The sequence below is a fragment of the Camelus bactrianus genome, chromosome 1 (genome assembly GCF_048773025.1).
Source record: "Camelus bactrianus isolate YW-2024 breed Bactrian camel chromosome 1, ASM4877302v1, whole genome shotgun sequence".
Lineage (NCBI taxonomy): Eukaryota > Metazoa > Chordata > Mammalia > Artiodactyla > Camelidae > Camelus > Camelus bactrianus.
The window spans coordinates 76266641-76283955 of NC_133539.1; the positions used below are offsets into that span (position 1 = coordinate 76266641).

The 17315-nt window shown below is 41.3% G+C and overlaps 1 long non-coding RNA gene across 2 annotated transcripts in view; it reads right to left on the minus strand.

The window, feature by feature from the left end:
- The window catches only part of LOC141577953 (uncharacterized), a 370166-nt gene that overhangs the window by 241735 nt on the left and 111116 nt on the right, over window positions 1-17315 (minus strand). For both annotated transcript variants that reach the window (XR_012507631.1, XR_012507639.1), the window contains exon 2: window positions 3893-3959. This is a non-coding gene — a long non-coding RNA (uncharacterized LOC141577953). The remainder of the gene's footprint in view (window positions 1-3892; window positions 3960-17315) is intronic.

The window sequence follows — 17315 nt, forward strand, 5'->3', positions numbered from 1 at the left end:
GAAAACCCAGCAGCTGGTGGGTGGATCAACAACTTCCCCACTTGGCTTTTCAGTCTAGTAGGACTGATACAGTGCTGAGGACCAGATCCCAAACCACTCCCCAATGTCCAGTAGCCCCACACTGACAATGTATCAGCAACTGTCCCTCAAGACTTAGACATCACTCCAAGGGGTCAGAAACCCTGAATTAACTAAGTTCTTGGCACCAGTCAGGGGCTCAAATTAGGAATGAAGCTGTTTTAGAATATGTGGAAGGTTATATTGCTTGGACAATGAGGTTTAGGAATTAAAATTTACACTAACAAATTCTGCAAAGCACTAACAGACAATCAACAGGTATTTGTTCTCTTTTCCTGTTCCCCAACATTTCAAGGAATGATATAATCCTGAATAGAATCAATAAAAGCAGAGCTATCAGGTACAGACAGCCTTTTACAGATCTGCCTCTAAGGCTATAAAAATAATTCAAAGCACATGTTTCTCTTGATGGCAGGAAAGTCATTTTACTGCCACACAGAAAGGACATCACATTAAAGAAATCATTTCTATGTACTTCCATCTATGACTTCTTATACCAGAGAAGTTGACAAAATTGTGATTCATTGGTGACCAATTTTTGGAAGGTGGGAAGATGGGACCAAGTGCCCACTTATCCACAAGTAGAGCATGTGTACTCTAGGGAGGAGAGAATGTCTTTCTCTGGTGACATTTAAGAAAACAGCAGGGACAGCTATCATTCAGTGTGGGATGACTGCAGAGTCGCCCAAGGCGGTGTCACTGTTGCTGAGAGCAGGGACGGAGACAGGGACAGCTCCCGGGGCTGAAGGAAATAGGTTAGGGCTGACAGCAGCCGCTGGTTAGCTTCCCTTGCCCACAACTGCCTCCCACCCCACACGCTCTCTGGTTCCCCACCCTTCCCTCTCACCCCCTTGGACAGGGACCAGCAGCTCCTCTTCCTTCCTTTGGCTTACTTCCTCAGTCTCTCACTCAAGTTGACAGGAACACAAATAGAAAAACTAAGAAAAGCTTTCCAGGCCAATAGATTATGGGAACGTGGAAAGCCTTGCTCCTGACTTCCTGGAGCTTTTTAACCCTAGATGCTGATATTCTGTACTAGACTACAGGCAATGTGGAGTCTGCATTAGTTTCTGGAGCATGATTTAATGTAGACAGATAAGAAATGCTACTGTAATTCTGAAAATGTCTTAACTCTTTATTTATCTATCATCATCACAAATGAAAGGCTATCAGTCAAATTTATGGACAATTGATTCTTACTCTTTAAGCATAAACACTTCTTTTTCATCTAAAATATATTCTATAATTCCTTCAGTTAATAAAAACACCCTATTAAGAATTATTACCATGTTTCTTGGTCAGCCAGAGCCACAGAGCTGGACCTCAGTGGCTAAGTGTTGCTGAACCCATTTTATGCCGTCAGAGAAAGCTGGGTCATAGGTTCCCCAAATAACGTCTTCAGAACTCTGTGCAGGTCTAATCCATGAGGCATCTTTTTGTCACATCCCATGCAATAGAATCTCACAGATAGAATCTCTGTGGGGCCAAGTCAGTTTCAGGGTTTCTCTCTGATAGTAACAAACTATGAGCAATTGCAGGGGAGAAGTAAGAGAGCAAAGTGTGGGCCAAAACCAGTCTAACCAGGTAAGGAATGGAGGAAGCTACTGGGAAGAGGTGAGAGCAACATGCCTGGTGAAGTTTGGAAATCTACTGCATGTAGTCTACTAGATGAACCGGTTTTCACTGGCTCTTCCACATGCAAGGTCACTACTGCTTTAGAGGCTTCTTAAAGGGTGGCATGATTTTTGACACTGACATTGACATCATATTTATCCTCGTCACAAGCTGTTGATTCGAGATGTTTGGTCTCCTAAAGTCTCCCTCAATCCTCCTTGCTTCCAGCTTGATGTCAACTGTGATGGAGAAAGAATGAAAGGTGCCAGAAAAGCCCAGCACTATCCACACCCACCACCAACAGCAGCACAGGTATCCCAGCTTGTCCCTTGCTGCCCTGATTCACCAGCCCTTCTGATTCTGTGTGTCACATGCTGGCTGGGGCCCCCTGGCCCCTCCTATACTGAGATGCATGGCCTTTAGATAATTATTTCCCCTCACTGCACCAAGGAATATATCACTTGTTTATCAAGTCACAGCTGTGTTCCAGGTGGTATTTCTAGAAGTTAAAAACAAAACAAAAGAAAGCAAAAAAATTTATTCTCCACCCTCCAGCCAGAGTGTTTTCATAACATGCAAATCTGATCATCTAAGTCCCCTTTGGCAGCTCCTCACCTTCCTTAGAATAAAGTTCAAAGTGCTTAGTGGGCCCTATGGGGTCCCAGGAAAACTGCTGGCTCTCCACTTCAGTCTCCTCACCCATCAGTCTCCCCTCATTCTCCATGCCCACCAGCCACGGGGTACTCAGTTCAGTCCTCAAACCAGCCCTGCCCTTCCTGGCCCAGGGCCTTGTCATCCACAGCCCCTCCACCTGCAGCTCCTCCCCTGACAAAGAAACAAAACCGAAACATTCATCCTTCAGATCTCAGCTTAAATGACCACCCTGCAAAAGACTAAATCCCCTTGCAGTAGAGCACGCCCCAACCCCAAGATCCCTCACTCTTGCAATTACTCAACCGTCCAATGTCAGTCCTTCCTCACTAAGTTCCGTGGGGTTAGTGACTGGGCAGACACAGGCACCTGAGCTTCCCCAGCCAGGGAAAGGGACTGGCTCTTTAAGAAAAACAATACAATATATCTTACCTTGCACATTTTATAAGAACGTATGCTCCATCATATGAACACTTTCCAGGGGCCTCAAAAAAAAAAAGGGGGCTGAGCTAGTGAGGGGACACAAAGTTTAATCTTCTTTAGCTTCATGGTGACTCTGCCTCTGGGCAGAGACTACATTTGTCTTGTTCACTGCTGTGCTCCTGGCACCTGACACAATTTTATTTGGGTGACCATTGTTTATTAATTTTCTAATCACTAAATGAGGAAAAGTAGGAATTAGAGGATCTATATTTTTTTAACATTAATATATTATATATATATAGTATGTTGTATATATTTACTGGTAGAACTACTGCTATCCCAGCAGGAATGAAAGACGCACACTGACACCAGTTCTGGCTGCTTCTGATCTTCAGCTCTGACTCTACAGGAAGAAATCTGAATCCTAATCATGAGGTTCCTAATCAGGGATCCTTGACGAATCCACATTGCTCATAAAACTGGGAATATCCTTTCTATGTCCATGTTTCTGGGAGATGAATCTGGCTTCCATCAAATTCTCAAAGTGATAAAAGACCTCCCCAAAATAAGAACAATGACTTCAGATTAGTCCAGGAAGTCTGCATGGAATCAGTGGAGATGTCATAAAAGCTCAGACAGATGAGGGCTCATATTCCAGCCCTGCTTCTTAGTAGAAGAGGATCTTCATAATCTATTCAACCTCTCTGAATTTACTCAACTGTATGATGAGGCTATGAATACTTACTCACAAGGTGCCTGTAATAATACATATATCTACAGATGTATGTGTACACATTCATGGACACATAATGTATTATTGTCTGGCCCAGTTCTTGTCTCATAGTGCACAGTCAATAAACACGTGTTCTCTTCCCTTCTAAACAAATAGTTTTTCACTGCTTAGTATAATCTCTGTACTGGAGGTTAAATTATTTCAGAATAATATATTCACTTACCCATCTATTCATTTCAAAAGTGTATTCAACATTTACTATGTGCCAAGCACAGTTCTAGGCACTGGGCAGGAGTAGGATGGGAACCAATGATCAATAAAATGACTAGAAGGACTGAAGACAAATCAAACAGATTGAAAAAAAATCAAGAAGCAGTTTTGAAAATATCCTACCTCATGATGATAATGCATTCTCTCTTGGAGATGAGCCTCTCTGGCTGTCTACATTATTCCAAAATATCTGAATAAAAATGGAAAAAATATAGTCAGTCATGTGGCTTTTTATACAGAGGATAGCAATCATCCAGATGTTTCCAAATATTCATGTGTTCACTGTTATCCAGACAACTGTTTTGGAGGATTGAAATTTTCCTTCTCAATGACATGGCGTTGCTTTGGGTACACACAGTTTTGTCAGTTTCATGTTACAAATCAGTAACTATCCTGACTCTGACACAAGCCAAGTGCAACTTGTGCTTGCAAAGCAAAACAACATCTGCCCCTCCCCCACAAGCAGTGAGAAATTATGAAAATAAGTGGGTCTTAAAGCCAACATAAAATTATTCAGGATTAGTCTCTAAGTCTTTCTCTCTCTGTCACACACACACACACACACATGCCCAGCTTCATCCCCCTCCACCCCACCAGCCTCCCCCCAGTCAGCCCCTCTATCTTCCCAGACTAGCGAGGCTTCCTTGAGCACACAAGCACTGACTACTGTCCCCTGTACACACCTGGGACTGCCAGATAAAATACATGACGCCCAGATAAATTTGAATTTCAGATAAACAACAGATACATTTTTAGTATGCGTATGTCCAGATAGTGCATGGGACATACTTATTCTAAAACTATTCTTTGTTTACCTGAAATCTGAGTTTAACAGTTAGAGTCCTGTATTTTAATTTGTTAAATCTGGCAACCTCACCCCATCCCTTCCTGGAGCTGTGGCTTGTGACCTAGTTACTGCCCCTCTCACTCCTTTGGGCCTTAGCGTCATTTCCACCCTGGCATGTCCCAGTTCCCAGGATGGTGATTTTTCTCTCGACCCCACTTCAAATCCCTACTCTACCAAGCCCTGCCTTTGGAACACCACCACTGGGATTGCCCACCACTGTGCTTGGCAGAGCTGTCACAACTCCCAGCTTTTCTTTCTCAGGCAGCCAGAGCTCTTGGTCACTGGCCCCTTCTCCACCAGTGACCTCTGCTACCCTGAATCCCTTCCCTACCCAGGTCCCCTCTGACCTTATGGGACTGTGACAGAATCTGACCCCTAAGCAGCCTGCCCTGTGGCTGCCCAAAGTCATTACATATAAATTCTCAGACCCCCTGATACAACCCTAACAGGACAGCACACTTAACTCACATGAGCCAATATAAGGATTAATTGCATTCACAAGCTAAAATGAACAAAAGAAGAAGGCCAAATGACGTAGTCAAGAAGAGACCACTTATTTCCTAAGAAGAAATGTAACTAAATGGGAAAATATTTAATAAGCCAATAAATGAGTTAATAGTTGCACAAAACAACTATTTATCTCAGAGCCTACGTTCAACCACATAAACACTCATAATATCAAAGCTTTTTTATTTCCTCTAAATTTATCAAGGTCTCATTTAATTGCTATAAGCACCTAAAGACATGAACAAATTAACACATGAAATTGCAGGATTTTAGCTGATACATATTCATGAACGCATGTTGTTGTGATCAGGCAAATAATGACCTGAGACATTGATAAATTTGGTAGAAGCAAAAGAAAAACATAGCACACTGGTAGAATTCTCTGCAGATTGCAGATTGGAATCTCTGATAAGCCCTACTCTAGGTGATCATTCATAACAATTATTATATTTCTATAATTCCTCCAGGAGAGAGATCAGCAAATGTTTAATAAGTAAGCTTCATAAAAATACTGTCCCCAAAATACTTGAAGGCCAGATCAGTGCTAAAGAATGCTGGCTTCTTAGAAGGCTAATCTAGGCCCTGTTTCTGAGATTCAGTTTTGCATTCATACTGGTAGTCTTGCTTCTGTATCTATTGCCACTCAGAAAGGACTGACAGTTTTCCAAGCGTTTGTGGGAATCTCAAGTTACAGCTGTTCCAGGGTCTTCCAAATGAATGTCTTTTATTTGGATGGAAATATACAGCATATGTTGCTCACCCAGAGTTGCTACAGTGTAGTTATTTTTGAATCCCCAGCCTGCTGACCCCTCTTGTTAGAACCCATCCATACATAGCTCCTATTCATTGGACTCTTTGCTCTCACCCAAGCAGGCAGTGTCCCTGTGAGCTAGAAACTGCACGTAGTCTGAACATCACTGGACTGGTCCTGATCAAAAAAAATCTGAGCAGATGCCCAAGGCAGACAATGAAGCTGAGAAGCAGAGGCGCAGATCGTGACAGGCCTTACAAATGACTCAAGAAAGGGTGAAATTACACAGCACACATACGGGAACACTGATTAATTCAGCTGATCTCAGAGTAAACTTCAGAATCCTTCTCAACACAGTATTTTGTTAGTCATTTCCAACCAAATTGGAGCGAAAAAGCACTTCAGAGTTACTCGCTCCCCCCATTCAAATTGAGGTGAACCAGAGAGTTGGGCCCTGGAATACCACCAAAATAACGTTTTAAAAGTATTTACTATGTTTCAGAAATTACAGTATATATATATGTATTTTTTAATTCATTTATTCCTTACAATAGCCCTATGATGGCTGCTCCATTGTATATTGCCCCAATTTGTAATAATTTGCTCAAGGTCACATACGAGGAGGTGAAAGATCAGCATTCAAATGCAGGCTTAGCCCCCTTTACATCCTGGACTCCGCCGTTGTGCCGACAGCTGGGCTACCATTAAGTGGGGAGACATCAACAGCTGCATGTGGTGGGTAACTTCAAGGGATAACAGGAAAATCCTCTCTGCTCACAACGTCTTCAAGCTTCTCTCCCAACCCCGATCTGTTTGCTTTAACCAGAAGGAACAACTCTCTGGCAGAGAGGTGAGAGCATGAATTGCAGAGTCCCCGCTCAGCCGCTACCCAGGGGTATGACTTTGGGTAAGCAGCTTAGCCTCCCTGGGATGATTATGCTACCACCCCAACAAGACCGTGTGGGCATTAAATGAAACATGCAGAGAAGCACATCGTGAAAGTGGAGTTGGCTGTGTAAGGGATAATCGCTATTATTAAGAGCCAGAATTTGGTAAAGCACATGATTTCTCCCAGAGGTATTTGCATTTAGACAATGGTATTTTTACTGAGATTCTGCGTGGAGTTGGGGGAGGGGTGGTGGTGGCACTTGGGAGATGGGACACAGAAGGGTCATGAGGAAGGGGCATAAGGATGCCCGACATGGCTGGAGGTGGAGAGAGGAACCTGGGGTCCTGCTTTCCACTTGTAACCTTGAGCAGCAATGGGGCTAGAACCATCATCCCCAGATACATAGACTAGATTTGTGTACTACCTTTGTCAGAAAATCCCCAGCTATCAGACACTTTTCAATTAGCTCTTGTAAAATATAGATGGGGTCATCAGAAAGTAGTTATTACCCATGGAGATGAGGACAGGAGCACAGGATCCTTTAGGAAGCACCTGGCAGTCTGAGACAGAGCCAGGGCTGAGAACAAATGTACACACTCCAATCCCCAGGGTTTTGTCAGTATAGACCAACAAAGGGAAATCTGAGGTTCTCCCACATTCACGTCAGCCCTTGCCCAGTAAACTCAAAGGCACCCTCTGGAGTCTTATCTCCATTTTTAGAAAAAGTCAGTCCAATCCTTTGTAAGTCAGCCAGACCCTCTGTGGGTGGCACTAACTGCTGTAGTCTGGGGGCAGTTCACCTCTGTCTCTGCAGGCATTTTGCACTTTGCCTGGAGAGCTGTGGTCACTTGGGCCATCATCAAGCACAAGAGAGTACAGGAGATGACCGTGCAACCACCTTGAGCGCGGCTCGTACTTGTTTGGACCACTCACAGAGCCTTACTTGGCAGCTGCTCCATAGGGTGAGTTGAACTGGACGGGATAGGATGCAACTGCAGAGCTGAACTGAACTGGAATCAGTTGAACTGGTTGCCTTTTCTAACCCTGGACCAGGTAAGATGAGGTCTCTGTTTCCTTTCTGCCAGTGTCTCAGCCAGCCCTATCTTTATGCACCCCTTCAGTGAACGGAACACTCATCCGTCAAGTTGCTGGGAGTCTTTGATACCACTTCCTCTCCCTTACCTTCCCTCCCATCCAGTCCATCACCAAATCCTGCTCATTCTTATCTCATGCTCACCTTAGGAAACCTTCACTTCTCTCCATCTTTGCCACCACCTTTGTCCGAATCACTGCCATCTCTCACCTTGAGCCATCATGCAGCCTCCTGAACCGTCTCCCTACATCTATTCTAGCCTCACTCCCCAGTCTACACCCTACTCTAAAGCTAATGGTTTCACACACACACACACACACACACACACACAGCGAAACATCAATATGATCGTATTCCCTCTTGGTAAAACCAAAGGGTTTCCCTCACCATTAAGTCCTCAGAGCACACCCGGGACCCTCCCTCCCAGGCTGCTCATGCTGCTCTGGCTCCACAGTTCCTCAAATGTTCCCTCCTGTTTCTGAGCCTTTTCTCACATCATCCCTTCAGCCTGAAACACTCTCCCTCTGAACTCCGATCCCTGCCCCACATTTTCCTATACATAATGATATCAGAAAACATGTTCTTCCTTCATGCTCTAGCAGGTCTCACAGCTATCCGCTCTCCTGGAATGCTCTTTTCTTCCTTCATAATGTGTATCAGAATTTGTAAGTATTTAGATGTGATTATTTTCATTAATGTCATTTCCCCACTAAGCAGCAATCCCTCTGAAAGCAGGGAACATGTCTTTCTGGCATACTATTGTCTCCCCAGGGCCTAGGACCAGGCCTGACAGATGATAAGGAATAAGAACCATTGTTGCTGAATGTTGTGTGAACAGATACCATAAGCTCAGCAAACGGCCAGTGACGACTCAGAGAGCAGGGGAATGATGAGCTGATATAACTCACGGACCTCTCAGTCCACCCCTCCTCCCATGTGCAGCTTACTTGTTTCTGCTTCAGAAATCTGGGGTTTACAATTTGCAATGACATTTAAAAGTAAGCAATAATACAGTAGGTCATAGAAATACTCAGTAATACTGTTGACAAGCTTTTATTATTGTGTGGAGTATTTTAGACTAGTTCATGACTTACAGGACATTGTTTAGAAAAGTTCCTGTCACACAGTCATTAAATGCTGATCTTAAGGGTGTGTCAGGGGCCAGTCTACACACTGCATCAGCTGGATCTCATAGCAGGCCAGAAAAGAGCTACCTGGCTCTGTTTAATGCCTCCTGTGATGGAGGAGGAGCACATGACCTCCATTCCACTGTGCAGCAGCTGCACTTGTTAGAAAGTTCTGCCTTCTGTTGTGCTGGTACGTGCCTCGCTGTATCCCCTCCCCCCATTCTTGAACCAAATAACCCTAAATGCTCATCCACATGGCAACCCTTTAGTTACCTGAAGACCCCTGACAAGCTGCATCTGAAGTCTTCTCTTCTATATTTTATGCTTTTGCTAGACTTGATTTTTTATTTATGGACCACATCTTGCTATTTTATTGCATGCATTCTTGTAAGCTGCCTTAAATCCTGTGTGGAATAAGGCCATATATAAATAAATCCTTGTGTCTTTCCTCTAGGCAACAACTCAAGTTCTCCACCTGACAGTCTCCTCACCAACCTTGCGTTATTACCTCAGATTTATTCTCTGATCATTCTGACACTAGAATAGGAAAAAGCATAGGGCTATCCCCAGACTCGGTCTTTGCTTTAGACAGATACTGACAAATCCATGGGAGGGTCTCTGGGTGCAGTGTCTTGGGACCAGTAGGCAGAGTTTGGGAAGATAAGAGCAGGTCCATCACTGCTATTTCGCACTTTTTTTTTTTTTTTCCACAAAACAGTTCTCAACAACATGCTCAGGGTTTGGAAATCCATAAAACCACCCACCCCTGATACTTGAGGTGATAACCTGGCCTCCTATGTGAACTAGAAGACTAAGGTCACAGAACTAGAACTCCATCATGCCCCTCCACTCTAATCAGAGTCCACTCCCCCTCTTTCCTCCTTCACTGCTCTCTGTCTGCACCTGCTTTTGAAAGCTCTTGTCTCCACTCTGTCTTAATCCATTCCTTTCCACAATATGAGACCTGTTCCAAGTGTCCCTGTGACAGCGGTATTTCCATCTTTCCCTTACTGCTAGCTCCTTCCCTTCTGCATATAAAACACTCAGGTCCTCCCTAGTCTAAAATTTACTAATAATGAAATATTTAATATTATATCTTTGCCCCAAATTGACATCCTAGCTCTTTTTGCTCAAGCATGAGTAAACCTCTAGGAAAAAGCACTGTGGTTATATGAGGGAGGGGTGTCAGGTTTTGTGGGGCCTGCAGGTTATACAATTTGGGGGTGAGAGAGGCCTTTAAAAATAAAGAATTAAAATTTACAAATAAAAACTCAGGTACAAAAGTGAATATTTATTTAGAATAAGGAAAATGTAACGAATTACATTTTTTTAAAAAATGAACAAATACTACAAATATCTAAAAATAATGTAGTATTTTTATTTATTAACTATTTGGCCTATACAACATTTCCCCTACATTTTTTTACCTGCATTCTCTTCGATTGCTTTTTTATTTGTATTCAATCTGTTTTTCACTATAGTTACTTTTTTTAAAATGTGTTTATTATTTGTAGTTTAGAAAAGTTGTATCTTCCTACTCCATTTTGGTAATATGCAAGTTTGCAGAATTTTTTTCTCAAATTTGTAAATATCTCTTATCAAGTTTCTTTTGTATCTGAGCTGAAAGATTTCAGAACTTTTCAAGTTCTTTTTTCTGCTGTGACTAATCTTAAATCTTCTTTGAGCTGACAACACCCATTAACCAGTTTGCCACCGATGTCTCATTACAGTGGTATATTATGAATTTTAGATTATTGTATCTGATAGGAGAGGATTTGCATTTTGACTGGGCCTTGACAAGAACTGGATCTTCTGCTCGCAATTTTACACATCTCATAATTAGAAGGACGTTTCACACACTAGCTTCTGGCTCTGTTCATTTCAAACCTTTTCTCCTCCGCATTTTTCCTAATGCCAGGTGTCAAAAGACACATTCACACTTGGTGTCATTTCTGGATGAGTCAGCCCCCGTGGGTGAAGGGAGAATTCCTGGGACTGTTCATTGTAACTTAACTATATGTTAACTCTGTGTGAACCACACAGACTATCCCCTTAAACCCTAACTCTAGTTCCCTCAGCGGATGCTCAAATGCCATTCATTCACCACAGCAGGGGAATTGTGAATGCAAGAGGGCCTGAATGGAAAGATACAGTAGTCTTAACTGACTGCTGTTAAATACTGCTAGGGTCTGAATGTCTGTTCTCCTCCAAAATTCCTATGCTGAAAGTCTAATTCCTAATGTGGTGGCATTTGGAGATGGTATTTGGGTCCTTTGGGAAGGTTTTAGGGCTGGATTAGGACATGAGGGCAGCGATCTCCTGATGAGACTGATGTTTATATGAAAGAGGATTTGTCTCTCGTCTCTCCCAGCCTCTCACCTGGTGAGGGCATAGGGAGAGAAGATGCTATCTGCAGACCAGGAAGAGGGCTCAACCAGACCACGCTGGCACCCTGACATCAGACTTGCAGCCTCCAGAACTGTGAGAAATACATTTCTGTTGTTTAGGCCACTCAGTTTGTGCAGTTTGTTAGAAGCAGCCTGAACAGACTGTGTCAAATATCCCACATGTGTGAGTTTTACAGATTACATAACCATGGGAAGGCACTGCTAGTACACCTGGGGCCTGGGAAAGGTCTGGGCAATTGCGCAGCTTCAAACTGAAGGCTAGTCTGCTTCCAGGTACGCCTGCCTGGGTGTTAGTGTTTCCTCAAGGAGTTTCCTCCAACTTCAGCCCCTTTACTCAGACACACCCTCCTTGCCACTTAACCCCTTGGAGTCTGCTTCTACTCTACCTTCTTGTAACTCAGCAAGGACCAGCTAAACCACCTAATCCAGTTTCTCCCAGTCTTTATTCTTCTCAACCTTCAGCCTTCTTTCTGGGAACCACGCTACTCCCTTGCCTCTTACCCAGCACCTTCCTGACTCACTCACCACCTCCCTCTCCTCCCCTCCATCCCATCTCACCCTCGTCCTCCCTAAATGAAGGTGTTTTCCCAGGCTCTGCTCCTGACTCCTCCTTCCTTCTCTCCCTGGAGCTGTCTTCCTTGGAAGTCTCGTCCACTCACAGTCTTCGTTAGCTCAGTGTCTATGCTCGCTCCAGGCTCCTTTTCTCTAGAGAAGAAATTTCTCTCTAGGGCCAATTTTGTCGCCTGCCAGCATCCCCTGAACACTTTAATCCCATGTCTTCTCTCCACCCTGGCTCTTCCTTCTTGGCTGCACATGTTCTGTTCATGCCGAGAGATCACTGTTGACTCCCGTTTCTCTTGACCACCGAATTCCTTTTTCCCCTTTCCTACTGCCACTGCCCTTGCTTCTAGCCTCAGCATCTCTTAACCATGTACAATCCTCTCAATTGTTCCAGAGAATTCTATAGCCTAGTGCACCCCTCTCCTTCCACCTAGATGGTTTTTCCTTCTCCTCAGAATTGCCACATGCTTTTTATTTCCCTTCTAGAACTCATTATATTTCATCTTGTATTTATGTGGCAATAACTCACATTTATAAAGTGCTTACAATGTGCTAAGCATTTTGCATTATCTTATTTAATTCTCATACCCACTCTGTTACTGGCTGTTATTAGCATGATTATTATTTCTGTTTTTAACGGAGAACCCAAGCCTTAGAAAAACGAGTAACTTGCTCAAGGTCACACAGAAAGTGGCAGAGCCAGAAATTAGATGCAGCTCTCGTCTGACAACTAATAACCATGAGCTTAATCACCAATAACTAATGATAATAATATAACTTCTATCATTTATTATGCACTTGCCATGTGCTCTATAAATGTCACATTACCCAATGAGGTTATACTATTATCATCTCCTTTTTATAGAGGAGAAAACTGAGGCCCTAAAACTTTATGTCACCCCCACTAAGGTCTCCTGGCTGGTAATGGAAGAGCTACTGTGGAAGATGGGCCATTTGGCTCCAGAGACCACGGTGGGAACCATGTCACCAGACTGCCTCCCTCTCCACTCTGCTGACTTCATTTTTATTGTCCTGGCCCTTCAACTATACAGTGGCGTCTCTGAAGAAAGGGAGAACTTCTTATTCCTTTTTTTCATACTAAAAGTAATTTTTATCTTGAGATAATTTCCGAATTACAAAAAAGTTGCAAATACTGTTTAAAAAGCCTTTTTTTCTGAACCATTTTAGAGTAATTTACCAACATGATGCCATATAATCCCTCAACAATTTTGTAAATTTACTCCAGAGTACATTTACTCCAGACAAGGACATTCTTCTACATAACTGTAATAAAACCATCAAAATGAGGAAATTAACATTGATACATCAATACCATCTAATATTAGACCCCATTCAATTTTTAACAACTGTCCCAATAATATTCTTTATAGCAAAAGTATCCAGTGCAGACTTAAACATTTAGTTCCTTGTGTCTCTAGTCTCCTTCAATATGGAGTAGTTCCTTAGTCTTTCTGCAGCACCCAACTCCTTGACACTTTTGAGAACTGCATGCCAGTTATTTGTAGATGTCCCTCAATTTGAGTCTGCCTGATGTTTTCTCACGATTAGACTCGGAGTATATATCTCTGGCAGTAATGTCTCAGCAGCAAGAGGTCCTGGTTTTCCCTCTACAGCTGGTCTGCCTCAGTGTCTATAAGAGCCCCTGACCTTCATTTTTTCCCAGTCTGCTATTAAGGAAAAAATGTTAAATGTTTTTTCCAGAAACATCTTTGTCACTTCATGGATTTAAACTGGTAACTCTTAATTTTCCTTGGCCTGGGCTGTCTAACATCTACTGCCTGGAGTTTAAAATCTTATTGTGGGGCTGTTATAACACATAGTTGCCAACTGCCTTCTCCAAAGGCAGACTCCACTTTCCTATGACAGTCTCTCTCGGCAAGCCCGTCAGCTAAGAGCCCCTCCAACTGAGAACATGATTTCTCCACTGCACTTCTTGATCCAGAATAGTCTCCTTCCCAACTTTTCGAAATTATGAAAGGGCACATACAGCATTCTTCACAAATGTTACGTTCCAATTGGCTGATTTATTTTTAAATTAAGGTGCACACAGACATGATGTGGTTATAAAATAAACAGATGTGTGGCTTATGGTTCATTTCTTTTATAGTTTGCTGTAAATACATAAGAAACAAATATATTTCAAAGAATACTTGATTTGGGTGGCCTTCAGAGTGATTAAAGAGTACAGTTACCAGCAAACAAATGTACAGCATCCATATTTCCTAGGATTAAATTAAAACTTCTAGGGACATTTGTGAAGGCCTGGGTTGCAAGCTTCAGTGACTGTTCAATAACTTCTATCAGGAGACTTCAGATCCAACTCATCAATATTAAGGTAAGACAAGAGCCTAATGTCTAGTACCACCATCCACAGATTGTATGATAACAATAACAATTTGCATATATTATTACATGTATTCCTCACAAGAACCCTTTGCGGTAGACGAGAGCTATAACAAGACGGAACAAGCTCACAGATCTCTGAGGTGGCAGAAGTAAGATGCAACCCCAGGTTTTAATTCACCCCACACTGCTTCTCTAGACTAGATTATGTCTGTAATAGGTTTCCAGTTCCTCAACCATATCTTGTTATGCTGTGTATGCAAACTCTCTTCTACCTAATAAGGTAGATAAATCAAGCCAATCAAGTTTAAACTCATGGGAAAAGTGTCTTCCAAAAAGATGCTTTCTTTAAGATAACTGGCTTATTCAAAAAATTATTTTCCCTTTAAGCTAAAGAGCAAGGTATCTAAAGAAATTCCCAACTAGGTTATATTCAGAAATCAGAAAACTCTTCTCATATGAATCATGGGTTGTTTTTTTTTTTAACTGACAAAGTAGAGTGAATACTTTTTCTTCTGGATTCTCAGTCTTATATGAAGACAGAATAGTAAATTTCATTCATAGACTATTTTTCAAAGATGGAAATGCTAATGCCATCAGACTACAGGATAGAAAAAATAGCCAGTTATTTAATAGCCCTTGCCCAAAAAGCACCGTTTCAGCTTTTGATCAATATGTTAGTTCTACCACCTAAATCTGGAAATTTGAACTGGATATTTAAAGAATTCTGTCACTATAAGCAATATTTATTATGTTTTATGATTATGAAATTAACACATGCTCATTATTTGTAAAATACAGAAAATTATAAAGAATAAAATTAAGATCATATATACTGTCATTTACTCATTGATAACAATTGGTTTCTCTTAAATATGTCTTTTCATACATATGTGTGTCTGATTTTGTTTTTGCAATATTGGGATCATATAGTAGAGTTTCGTTTTCTGCTTTTTCTCAGTTATACAATAGCATGTTCCAAATGTTATAACGTGACATTAGTGAATGAATAATGCTTTATGTAATGTACCCTAATTTATTTAACCATAATTTAATTCTATTATTAGAAATTTAGCTTCTTTATTTTCAATGTTAAAAATAGCAATGCAGTAAATACTTTTGCATATAAATCTTTGCCCACAATTTTGGATGAATTCCTAGAAGTAAAATTATTGCATGAAGGGACATGAACTTTCTTAAGAATGTTGATTCATATTGTTAAATGCATTTCTAGGAAAATTATACCAGTTTACAATTCAGCCAGCAGATTATTTAAAAAACTCTCAGCAGCATTTAATATTTCAACATCATTTTGCCATTTTGCTAGTTTAAAAATTACATCTCATTGTTGGTTTAATTCGCATGCATTTGACTATTAATAAAACCAAATATTTTTGCATATGTTAATTTTCCATTTATATGTGTGTGTGTGTGTTTACGTATGTTTCCTTCTGTCTTGTATCTATTTTTCTAGTGGGATATTTACATTATTATTTTCAAATATATTTTTTCATTTGTTAAATATAATAGCCCTTGGCACATTTGTTGCCAATATTACTTACCAGTCAGTCATTTGCTTTTAATTTTTATGTAGACAAATCTTTAATGTTCCACTATATATTCAGAGCTCATAATGTTTAAAACATGTTATTACACATTTTGGTAAATAGTTATCTATCAATCTGTTCATTTCTAGCTAGACAATAGACATTAAACCAAACTGTTTGAGGAATCCAGCAATCCCTTACCCAGCAATCTCTACTGGCAGTTTTGGAGGGCAGTGAATTGTACAAAAGCACTCTTCTAAACTCAGCCTTCCATAACCCATTTTGAATGGAGCTTTGAACTGACCTAGAGCCCTTTGGGAACTTTGTTTCTCTCCAGACATAATATTATTTCCTGATTATAAGAACTAAATCTTATCAAAAGCACCTCAAGAATCTTCTAGGAGAGATCAAATACCAATTGCCAAGTAGCATTTTGATGAGTTAAGTATAAATGAATGTGAAACATATGGACTATATTTTCTCCAAATAAACAAGAATACAAAGTGGAGAGTTGCCTGGTCAATTAGATTTGGGACAGTTTGGAAGGAAAAATGAGTTTAATTCAAGCCTAAAATATAATTCATTTACCAACGGTATACCTGATCTCAAAATAAGTTGAGTCTGTGCTGGCAGCAAGTATCAATAATCCCTGAGAGAAGATGGGAATTTCAGGTGTATTTCTCTTCAACCTGCACTCCAGGTCCCTTTGTGGCAATATTTTTAGAAAGAGGAAAGAACAGACAACGTCTATTACTTTTCCTTTCACTTCACTTCTGACACTGTGAAATACTGAGATTCACACCAAGCCAGATGAATCCTCCCCATCTTACTTCATGCTGAGCCAGCCCAAACAAGTGTGGAAGAGACCAACACTGGTACCAGAGAATTACCTTCGAGGAATCGAGCTGTTCCTAGCCAAAACTGCCATCTGGCCACAGTTGAAATCTGTCAATTGTAGCTATTTATGAAATCCCTAGTTGAGCCTATAAATGGCTCAATCTTACCTTGCCTACTCAATGTTACTCTCCTATCCAAATCGTTACAGAGTCTTACACTCATTCTTCTAAAAGGAGGAGGCAAGTATAGAACAGTCACTAAAAATGTTCATGAAAGGCAGAGTGGTATGGTAAAAAGTGAAAAGAGGCTGGGCTTTGGAATCGAGCAATCTTTGGGTCAAATCCTGATGACACGTGCTATTCATATATACTGGATGTGTTATTCACATCTCTGTGAACTTGTTTGCGAAACAGGAGCAGTGATGTCTCTCCTTCCTCACTCACTGGTGACGGGAAAGAGTCATTGAAAAAATAAACATAAGTACCTGGCCATCCACAGCAGTTATCTAGTACATGACACTTCCATAGATCTTCCTAGTAATTTTCCAAGTCACACAACAAAGCATTGCAAATGGAATTTGGGAGAGGACTGGGGACTGAGTTGCATCTGAGATAA